This window comes from Hemibagrus wyckioides, unplaced genomic scaffold (assembly GCF_019097595.1).
Source record: "Hemibagrus wyckioides isolate EC202008001 unplaced genomic scaffold, SWU_Hwy_1.0 Contig31, whole genome shotgun sequence".
Classification (NCBI taxonomy): Eukaryota; Metazoa; Chordata; class Actinopteri; order Siluriformes; family Bagridae; genus Hemibagrus; species Hemibagrus wyckioides.
The window spans coordinates 149,916-161,657 of NW_026690793.1; the positions used below are offsets into that span (position 1 = coordinate 149,916).

Here is an 11,742-nt window from a genome sequence, read left to right on the forward strand (position 1 = left end):
TTCTAAACTTCAGCATAATATATTTGAAATAAATATTCAAAACTCACCTAGTGAAAGCCACAGAAACATAAATATTACAGTAAACATGATGAATGGTTTTAGCTGAATGAAATATTCTGAGGTTTTTCTGCACAATAATATGTTAACATCATAAAGGTTCATGAAGCTCCACCCCACAGCATCACATGACAGTGTCAAGAGTGTGTGGCTTTACATTCAGGAGTGAGGTGGACTGGAAGGCTCTAACAACGCAAGATTAGAGATAGTTATACATGAAAAATGTACATATGACATGATTAGTACAACTGCACTAGAGGTATAATCAGAAAGAAATCTAAAATTAGATGAGTATTTATTCTTCTGACAGTTTAGTCTAAAGTGGACAGTTGTTTTATATGAACTGGTATATCTGAAATTAGCTTAGCTACTGAGATGAACCATGGCAGGGGTTAAGATAATATTTGTGCAGTATGTATGATAGAAAAACAATTAGAGCCTATATTACAGAGGGTTTATTGTGAAAAATATGTGAAAAGAATGTGAGAAGGTTTATATGGTGCTCTAGTATTTGGCTCTCTATAAGATAACTGAGTTCACCATCTTCTTTTCATTAAGGAGAAAAACCTGATGATGCAAATAAATGGTCACAGACAAAAAGATATGAAACTTTGCATTTCATATATTTGTAAAGGATTTTTATTTGTAATACTGTAATACATTATATGACTGTTTTTGCCTCTTCAAGTCAGGGTGGTGGGCTTGCTGTTTTTCACTGCAACAAACTTAAAATATTTAGTGCTGCCTTCCACAATATAACCTCATTTGAGTATCTGACATTGAAGGTGGTTGGTCCAACACCTCTCCTTATAATTCTAATTCATTGACCAACTAAGTGAACTACTTACTCTTGCTTGCACAAGATCTTTACCAGTAATACAACTTGATGACTTCAGATGGGAGGCAACATCCACAAGATTGTTGGCTTTATACTTGTATATTTAATATACAAGTATATTATTATATAGTATATATATATATATATATATATATATATATATATATATATATATATATATATAGTATATTTAATGGTGGATAGATAGACTCTGATGATCTTTCTAGTGGTTTTTATTATCTTCCTTAGAGTCTTCTGCTCTGACACTGAGTGGAATTTCATATTAAACAGCAGTTTAGTTGCACATGATGCTCTCAATATTTCCCTGAATGTAGTGGTGAGGATGGGAGAGAGGTATTTGCTCTCCTGTCTGTACAGGAAATTGAAACACATCTGGGATGATCTGGCCCAGATAAGATCTTATGTGATGCAACACAAAACTATCATTTCATATCGTTTCATTTCATTTCATTTCATTTCATTTCATCACTTTGGATCTTCCTGAAATGAACAATCATGTATTTTTAATCCATAGTTTGTTGCTTTCACATGTCTATAAGCCTCTTTCTTCTTCTCTCTAGATATAGACTCATCATTTGGCTGATGATAGCCAACACTATATTATCATCAACAAGCCTGAAGATGTTACTTAACCTAAGATGTAAGTCATCACAGTGATCACAGTATCTGAAGAAATACCCAAGAAGATTGAATACCAAAACAAGTTAAAGCTACTCTTAAAAGTTATATTAATAATCCCTCTCTAAACCAAATATTATACCATTAATGGATGCCAAAGATTTACCTAATTTCTACTTTTCAGGGACTGTGGAGCTGTCAGACCAGACATCATGACTATACAATGGCTCGCTGTATCCCCATGGGCTTCCTCAGGCTTTTCTGTTTTTCTTACATTTCTTCCTTATTCCCAGTTTTCCCAAGAAAGATTATAGATCTCTGACAAGGAAAAATTGGTTACTGAAGCAAAACAATGAATTTCCTGTCTCCTAATAATCCAACATTAGTCAAATTGTAATATATATATGAACTCTTTACAAAGAATTTGCCCAAAATAGCATGTAAGTTGCTCAAAATCATCAGTAGAACTGCTTTCAATATAACAAAACTGTGTGAAGGTTTTTGTACAGTGCAGCTGGATTTCCTGTCACTGTGGGCGCCAGAGCACAGTAGTATAGAGCAGAGTCTGATACAGCAGCAGAGGAGATGATCAGATCCACTTGTTCATCATCAACATTAACAGACATTCTTGGGGGAGGTTCAGACTTATGAGTTCCACTTTGAACAATATAAAGAAGGAACTCAGGTTTAGATTTTGGATATTGCCTGTACCACTGCAGGTAGTTTCCTTTAGTGCTTGCTTCGTATTTGCAGGACAGAGTAACATTGTCACCTTCATCTACAGGTTTATGAGGGAGAAGTGGCTTTACTGAATCTGCCATGGAGTCACCTGTCATAGAGAAGAGAACATAATGTTTTTAACCTTTAAATAATCAACAGGAAATACTTAAGTCAGACCCACACTCTGCATTTTCACACTGCATCACCACACAGACTAATATTTAATATAATATAGTTAATATTTCTGCAATAACAAAAAGTCAATGTTAACTCACCTAGTGAAAGCCACAGATACATGAATATAACAGTGAACATGATGACTGGTCTTAGCTCAGTGAAAATAGTGGAGATCTTTCTGTAATCTAATATGTTAACACCATAAAGCTTCAAAATTGCTCCACCCCACAGCATCACATGACAGTGTCACCAATGTTGTTGTCAGATTGTTGATTCGTACTGAAACATCCTGGCTTTACATTCAGCCTCATATGGGAAACCTGTCCAGAGGACATTTAAGACACATACTGAAAGCAGGAAGACAATGTATTTATGTAAAAATGACCATTTTAATCTAGTAAAAATCTTATCTAATAATTTCATTGTGTAATATTTAAATTATATATGTTAGTGATATCTCTAAATTAGAGAAAGTTTGTATAAACACTAGCAGGCAGATTAATGTTAGAAACACTAAGTGGAAGAGAATATGATTTATTTAAGAATGAGGAAGAAATGAGTATTTTCCCTTGGTAATTAAGGTTGAATTAATCCCTTATTTCTCAGCTCTAACAGTTAAATCTGAAAAATAAAACTTTCCTGTACTCACAGTAGCATCAGAAGAAGAGAAAGAAGAATAAAGGCACATTCACATATAAGTTTCTAGTTTTTAATGTTTCTGACACAGCAGGTGCCAAAGAAATGACATTAGATGAGAATTTATTCTTATGACAGTTTAGTGTTAAGTGGACAGTTGTGTTGTTTAATCAGAATGATATCTCTGAAATTAGCTTAGGCACTAAGAGTAACCAGGGCAGGGGTTAGGATATTATATCAGCAGTATGTATGATAGAAGAACAAGTATACTCTATGTCTCAGAGAATGTGAGCAGGTTGTGTGGTGCTCTGGTTCTTGACCAACATTAAGATAAGTGACTGCGCCATCTTGTGTTCACTGAAGAGAAAAACCTTGACACCAAAAAAAATTGTTTTTGAACTAACCAAATATGTGCAGAAATATAACTGAAAAAAAAAAATTGTTTCTCTCTCTCTCTCTCTCTTTCACACACACACACACACACACAGCCATTTGCTCACCCATTCACACCTAGGGGCAATTTAACATTATCAATCAATCTACTTAGACTAGCTTTATTTAGATATTACTTCAAACTTGTTGCAAAATATACACTAATAATATTAAAAATTAGATGATTTTTCAGTAAGTGGCAATATACAGTATCTCACAAAAGTGAGTACACCCCTCACATTTTTGTAAATATATGGCAACCTGTAGCTCTGGTGAACTCCATGCCCAAGAGGGTTAAGGCAATGCTGGAAAATAATGGTGGCCACACAAAATATTGACACTTTGGGCCCAATTTGGACATTTCCACTTACGGGTGTATTCACTTTTGTTGCCAACGGTTTAGACATTAATGGCTGTGTGTTGAGTTATTTTGAGGGGACAGCAAATTTACACTGTTATACAGGCTGTACACTCACTACTTTACGTTGTAGCAGAGTGTCGTTTCTTCAGTGTTGTCACATGAAATGATATAATAAAATATTTACAAAACCGTGAGGGGTGTACTTACTTTTGTGAGATACTGTATGTCCATGTGTCCATACAGCCCTAAAACATCAGGCATGTGTGGCTTGGGGTGCAGTCAGAATTCTAATTCATCCCAAAAGTGTTGAGTGGGTTTGAGTTCAGGGCTGTGTGCAGGTAACTCATTTTATTCCACACCAAACTTGTAATAAACATCTTCATTGAGCTGGAACATGTTTTTGTAAGAATATAAAAACATCCTATACAATTGTGCAGCAGTTGGAGAATGCCCACATACTGGTGTGATGGTTAGGTGACCACAAATATAGCCATATTGTACATATTCAGGACTTTGTAAGAATTAGTATTGTTGTAATAATGTTGTAATAACTGGTTGTGCATGTCAATAAAGAAACATATGTAAAAATATGTTAATATAAATACTGAACCCTTCTCAATATCTCAGTACCTCAGGTTATGGACTCTCCTTTCATACATATGCATACTTGTACCCTTTTTTAAAGGGCTACTGTAATATAAGCAGAACATTCATAAAGCTGCAAAAAAATGTTCCCAATTATATATTTGCTTGAAATCTAATTTGTGCAAAGCCAATATTAAGTTATAACTTGTACTCAATTCACAGACAGATTAAAGTGCACAGTATAATTGCACATTTTATTAGGTAGAATGTGTGTGTGTGTGTTCAGTGATTGTTTGCAGTCTGAATGGCCAAGGGGAAGAAGCTGTTTGTAAGTCTGGTGGTGTGAGACTTTGTTGACCTGAAGTGCCTCCCAGATGGCAACAGGTCAAACAAGTGATGAGCAGGATGTGAGGAGTCTCCTGTGATGGCCTTGATTTTGCTGAGGCAGCGGGACCTGGACATGTCATCCAGGGAGGGCAGAGGGCAGCCGATGATTTTTTGAGCTGTTTTTCACCCTCTGCACAGTTTGTCTGTCCTCATCTGTGCAGCCTGTGCACCACACACCCAGACAGTATGTCAGTGTGCTCTCCACAGAGGTCTATAAGTACTGAGCCCTTGGGTAGTGTGGCCGAGTGGTCTAAGGTGCTGGATTTAGGCTCCAGTCTCTTCGGAGACGTGGGTTCAAATCCCACCGCTGCCAGCTGAGCCTTTTCAAGGCAGTGGTTGTGGGCTCTGGCACCACAAAGGCTTTACAGGGGTTGTGGCTCCTGTGCCTTCTGCAAATGTGCTTAAGAGTTGCCATTAGCTGGCTGTCTGGCTGCAAAAAAAAATTGAGCTCACACGGTACCGGAGCCCCCAGACCCAGGTGCTGAAATAGCTCCTAGGGTTTGGCAACTGGCGTCAACGCCGGCTGCTCCGTTTCACACCTTGCTTTTTCAAACAGCAAGTCCAAACAACCACTCCTCTACGGAATTGTTGCGGTCTCTGTGGACATTTGGTCGTGGGTGCCACAACTGCACCTGACGAGGTGGCCGAGTGGTTAAGGCGATGGACTGCTAATCCATTGTGCTCTGCACGCGTGGGTTCGAATCCCGTCCTCGTCGCTTGTGTGCCCTTTAACCTCCTCTTTACCACAACTCTTGCACGCGCAATGCATCGGAGTGCTAGAGGGGATCGAGAAAAGCTAACCCTGGGTCTATGTTTTTCGCAACCGTGGGCTGTATTTCCATGTTGGTTGGACACAGATGCTGTAAGGCTGACGGGTCGCCACTGGAGATCCATGCAGATCAATGCAGTGCACAGTCCCAAAGACAGCGGCCCGGATCGTGCGCCTTTATATATCTCATCAAAACCAGATGAAATATCTAATTGGTCTAGATTAACTGAGTGTGTTAAAGATATTAGAAATTGGATGGCCGAAAATTTCCTATTATTAAACTCTGACAAAACGGAGATATTACTTATTGGCCCAAAAACTAGTACACAGAAGCTCTCACAATTCAGCTTGCACCTAGAAGGATGCACTGTTACTACTAGCTCAACAGTGAAAGACCTGGGTGTAATATTAGACAGCAACTTATCCTTTGAAAACCATATTTACAATATCACAAAAACAGCCTTCTTCCATCTTAGAAATATTGCCAAGCTTAGGAACATTTTATCTGTATCTGATGCAGAAAAGCTAGTTCATGCATTCATGACCTCCAGACTGGACTACTGTAATGGATTACTAGGTGGTTGTCCTGCATCTTCAATAAACAAGCTACAGTTAGTCCAGAATGCAGCCGCCAGAGTTCTTACCAGATCAAGAAAATATGATCATATAACCCCAATATTATCATCCCTGCACTGGCTACCTGTTAAGTTTAGAATTGACTATAAACTAGCTCTACTCACATACAAGGCTCTAAATGGTTTAGCTCCCACCTATCTATCCAGTCTTCTAACACATTACAATCCACCACGCTCTTTAAGATCACAAAATTCTGGACTTCTAGTAGTTCCCAGAATATCAAAGTCCACAACAGGGGGTAGAGCGTTTCGTATTTAGCTCCAAAACTCTGGAATAGTCTTCCTGACTGTGTTTGGGGCTCAGACACAGTCTCCCAGTTTAAATGTAGACTAAAGACTTATCTCTTTAGCCAGGCATACATCTAACACTTCCCATAACCTTGCACTCCAGTACATCTGATCAAATGCACATTCAGCTAGTACTGCTAATATTATGAACAGCAGCTACGCTAATGCTGTTCCATTGTTTCCTTTCTTCTACCCATCCCGAGGCATACAGAGACTGTGCCGGCTCCAGTGGCATCCGGAGATGCACCAGCTCCAGCCGGGTTCTGCTTGTGAGGATTGGGATATTCAAGCAGCGCCATGGACAACAACCTCCTTATTGATTCACATAACACTATACACATGCTGTATCTACATCACACAATTGTCACCCAAATGAGGATGGGTTCCCTTTTGAGTCTGGTTCCTCTCAAGGTTTCTTCCTCATACCATCTAAGGGAGTTTTTCCTTGCCACAGTTGCCTCAGTCACCTCAGGCTTGCTCATTTGGGATAACATCTAGGACTGTTTGTCTGTTCATATGTTTGTTGTTTTCTTATGTGGTTTCTCATGTAAAGCTGCTTTGAGACAATGCTCTTTGTTAAAAGCGCTATACAAATAAAACTGAATTGAATTGAATTGATTGCAACAGACTGGGATGCAAGTTCATATCAGCAAACCTTGTCAACAAGAGCCTAAGCCTTTCAAACCTTTCCTGGGTTTGGATCTTGAATCACATCTGGTAATGGAAGCATGCGTGGTACAACCATTGCGACCGCCTGCCAGAGTGCCTCTCTTTCCCGACCTGGCAGGCCTCCCTTGACCACAGCCCCACAACCCTCCAAGTGCATGGGTAGCGTCGCCAAAAAAAACATAGTTATTAATTAATGTAATTAATTAACTGATTAAATATGATTGTGATAGTTAAAACTATTGATAAACTGATGAAAATGAATTACCTGTAACTAGAGTGAGAATCAGTGGTATGTATCTCACTATGTACAGTAAGTTGTATAGTTGATCCATTTCTGAACACAGCTCTGTGAGGATTCTGTATAATAGTGCTGTATGTGCTGAACTTTACACGTCTCTAGAAGGACACACCCAGGAAGTGATGCTGTTTTAGTCTTATTTTGTACAGATCACTTCACACAGTGTCAGTGACAGAAATCTAGAGTCATTATGGCTGGTGTTGTATTTCAAGATTCATCATCTATACCATACTATAAGCCTTTATTTGTTTGTGTGGTTTTTAAATTATTTGTAAATTTATAAATAATTATGATAATTTGCTGTGGAAAATCATAGGAAACTGATCCAGATTTAAACAAAATCTCTCATAAGTAAATTTGCTGTGTCTATAACCAAAAGGTAATTAAATTCAGTTCAATTCAGTTCACTTCAATTTTATTTGTACAGCACTTTTAACACAGGACATTGTCTTAAAGCAGCTTTACAGAAATACAGAAATTCACAATAGAAATTACAAAGTTGAAAATTAACTTTACCCCTAATGAGCAACTCTGAGGCAACAGCGGCAAGAAAAAACTCTGTGAGACGATATGAGGAAGACTCAAATGTGAACCCATCCTCATCTGGGTGATACCAGAGAGTGTGATTATGAATAAATTACCTTCTAATTGTATATTATCAAACATTAAAAGCAGCAGAGGAGATGATCAGATCCACTTGTTTAGTTTCATCATCAACTTTAGCAGACAGACGTGGTGGCATAGGGATTTACCTCCACATGGACTGATGAAAAAAAGGAACTCAGGTTTAGATTTTGGATGTTGTTTGTACCATTGTAGGCTGTTTACTGAACCACTGTCTTTGTTGCTGCAGGACAGAGTAACATCATCACCTTCATCTACAACTTTATGAGTGAAAAGTGGTTCTAATAAATCTGCCATGGAGTCACCTGTTATAGAGAAGAGAACATAATAATATTTTAGTTTTGAGTTATATAACTCATATTCTATTTTTTCTTAACATCACACAGGCTAATTAATCATTAATTTATTATCTCCTTTCTGAAAAGATCAATGTTAACTTACCTAATGAAAGCCACAGACACATGAATATAACAGTGAACATGATGAATGGTGTTAGTAAAATGACAATATTCTGAGGTCTTTCTGTACTCTATTATATTAATATTTCAGAGGTTCATGTCTCCACAAAGTGTGACATTCTCTATCCCGCTCCCTGTATTCCAGAGATAGGCTCCAGGTTGGAGCTTTAATTTTCAGAGGTAGTTACAGTGGGATTTGAACCTCCTTGGACCTCTGGAGAAACAAGCTTCCAAGCGAAAACCAAGCCGGCCGTGCAAGTTTCCATGAGTTTTATCCCAACCACTCTATTCCATTTAAAACCAGGGCTCATCCGGGATTTGAACCCGGGACCTCTCGCACCCGAAGCGAGAATCATACCCCTAGACCAACGAGCCAGGTCGTCCCTGTTGAGCTTGCTGTGCGCCAATGGAGGTTCACTGTACTCTGTAACTGTATGACCTTCCTGTTCATATGGACTGGGGTCCGAGTAAAAGGAACTCAGTTACACAAAGTCAAGTTAACAATAAAGCGAGGGCTCCTGTGGGATTTGAACCTTTTTGGAATCGAGACGCTAAGTGTGAACCAAGTAAGCAGCTCTTGCCATTGGGCCAAATATATCATTAACCTCGGTGGACATGAAGATCAAAATCAATTCTTGTAGAACAAGCTTGCTTTAGTGTCAGGTGGAGGTTTCAGTTTAGGTCAAGTTTACAGGATTGTAGCTTCTTTGCTGGAAACTGTACTGTTGCTCCAGTATAGCTTGGTGAATATTATGAGGCTTCAAGTAGTTTCTGTGACATTTGCAGTAAGTTTAAAAATGATTCCAGTTGGTAATAAAATTGAATTAGCTGGTTGCTAAAGAAACTCAGGTGGCTGGTGGGGTATGGTTTGGTAACTGTTACAAGGTCTCATCTGTTCGATAGGGTGACACTAGGAAGCTGTAATGGAGTCCCATGTGGTTGCTATGGATTTTAAAAAATATTTTAGTATGATTTATGTCATTTACATGGTTGTTACTGTAGTCTTAGATTTCTGTTCTTGGTGAACAGGAATGAAACCCGATGTGGTCTTTAGCTGTTGTAGCTCATCTACCTCAAGAATTGATTATGGGGCACTATTTCAGTGGAGCTTATTTATTTCCTGATTGTGTGATGGAGACTGTGTTTTTATTTTCCACAATTCTTATTCTTAGTTATACATACTTTCAGGTATCCTGTAATTTCCCTTTTTATATTCCTGTAATATAAAAAAATATATTAAAGATCCTGCAAAGACACACATGATGAACACATTAAATCTCATGCTGAGAAACAAACAAACAAACATAAAATAAAATAAAAATAAATCAAATCAGCTGCTTGTCAAAAGAGTTGTACAATATGCACATTTTTATTCCTAGAACAGAATCAAATTCCAGCATGTGATCTTTACACTGTCATTAAGTAAATAAACCATCAAACCTGCCACTATTGTTTATGAGAACTGCACTTAATACTGCAGAGGGAGTGAACATGTGGCTTCTTCAAACACACACCTAACTTTTCTATCTGTATTTGGATTCACTTAGAATGTTTTGTCTATTCAATTCAAATAAAGTATTCATATATGGTTATATACATACATTTCTATTGGATCAATAATCAGAATGCTGATGTTATGCATAGCTTCCAGTCTTTTCTTCTTATTGTGATTCTTTAACACTTTCATGTTTGAGGTCTCTGTAGGTTTTTGGACAGTGAAGTTGACTTTCCTGTCACTGTGGGCTGCAAGGCGCAGTAGTACAGTGCAGAGTCTGATACTGAAGCAGGCGAGATCTCCAAATCCACACGCTTCAGACTCTTATGAACTTTAGCAGACAAATGAGGATGAGGAGTATCACCTGTCTGATTCCCTCCCGATTCCGTCAACAGAACGAGGAATTCTGGTGCTGCATTGGAATATTGTCCATACCACTGTAGATTGTTTATAGAAACAGTGTATTTATAATCACAGGAGAGTGTAACTGCTTGCTCCTCTTTACCATAGACAGCAGAAGATGTTGGAGTAATGCTGTCCTGTGTGCTCTCACCTGAAGAGGACATTTATTTCAGAATATTATCATTTTATATTATACAGTATACATACAGTACATGCTTACAATCTAAAACACTCACACATGGAAACATTTCTTTACAAGTTATAAAACATTTAAACATGATATATGGGGATATATAAAATATAAGCTTACCTATGAACATGGTAAAAAACAGAAACATACATAAAACCATCATGTTTTAATTTCCTCTGTTCTTCTGAAAGTTTCCTTTTTATGTTATTGTAAATGTCAAGTTTCCTTCTACTCTGTCTTCAGTGAAGCATCTAAGCATTTCTTGTGTACAAAGCCTCAACTGTAGCTTCCCTCTGTTTTAACCAATCAGAGTGCAGGATTTGCCGCATTATGTAAAATACACACACATGTTCTAAAAGAATTTAATGAGCAAAAGATTCATATATTTAGTTCCTGTATTTCCTATTTCTATGAACTTAAACCTTTTCTAATCTACAAAATATATTGTTGCAATTACAAACAATTCTTATTGTGAAATTAAATTCTTCAGCAGATTTATAGTACACCCTTAAAGACTAAACAAAACACCAGAGGTACTGTAGTGATTGATAGGATTTTAAAAAATTCCCCATAAAATTATAATAATATAAAACCCCTAACAAGGTGGTGTTTGAGAGCATGTGCACAAATACATAAGCATCTTGGATTAAGCTCAAGATTCTGCAGTAATTCAAGTGTTTCAGTCGGACTGCACTCCACACACCATGTATCTGTGCTGAAGCTTTGTTCAGGTTTAATGTTCATGGCTACTTTAACACTCCACATGGTTCTGTTGTGTCCAGGTCCAATCAGGTTCAGTTCTAGAGTATTTTCATGTCATGTACTGCCATCTGCAGGAGCTGAATTTAAATAGACATATACATTATTTACATCAAGAACCATCAATATATTTTTAAACAAAAGTATTGCTCACCACGCTGGGAATAGTTCACAGTTTCAATTCACAGATTCATTTGGAATCATTACAGCATTTCAGCATATCAGAACACAAGAATAACCCGTCTTTTTCTTTTTTATCTGTATTTCTGACATTAACCTAGACAAAAACAAGTCCTCAGATTCAGCATCCTTAAAGAGACAAA

The 11,742-nt window shown here is 37.7% G+C and overlaps 3 non-coding genes across 3 annotated transcripts; 2 read left to right on the top strand and 1 right to left on the bottom strand.

The window, feature by feature from the left end:
- Window positions 1-5,063: 5,063 nt before the first annotated feature.
- trnal-uag (transfer RNA leucine (anticodon UAG)) lies at window positions 5,064-5,145 on the top strand. Its single transcript has one exon. It is a non-coding gene; the product is annotated as a tRNA-Leu (tRNA).
- A 321-nt stretch (window positions 5,146-5,466) lies between these two features.
- Window positions 5,467-5,548, top strand: trnas-gcu (transfer RNA serine (anticodon GCU)). The gene has a single exon. It is a non-coding gene; the product is annotated as a tRNA-Ser (tRNA).
- A 3,328-nt stretch (window positions 5,549-8,876) lies between these two features.
- On the bottom strand, window positions 8,877-8,948 carry trnap-cgg (transfer RNA proline (anticodon CGG)). The gene has a single exon. It is a non-coding gene; the product is annotated as a tRNA-Pro (tRNA).
- Between the last annotated feature and the right edge of the window lie 2,794 nt (window positions 8,949-11,742).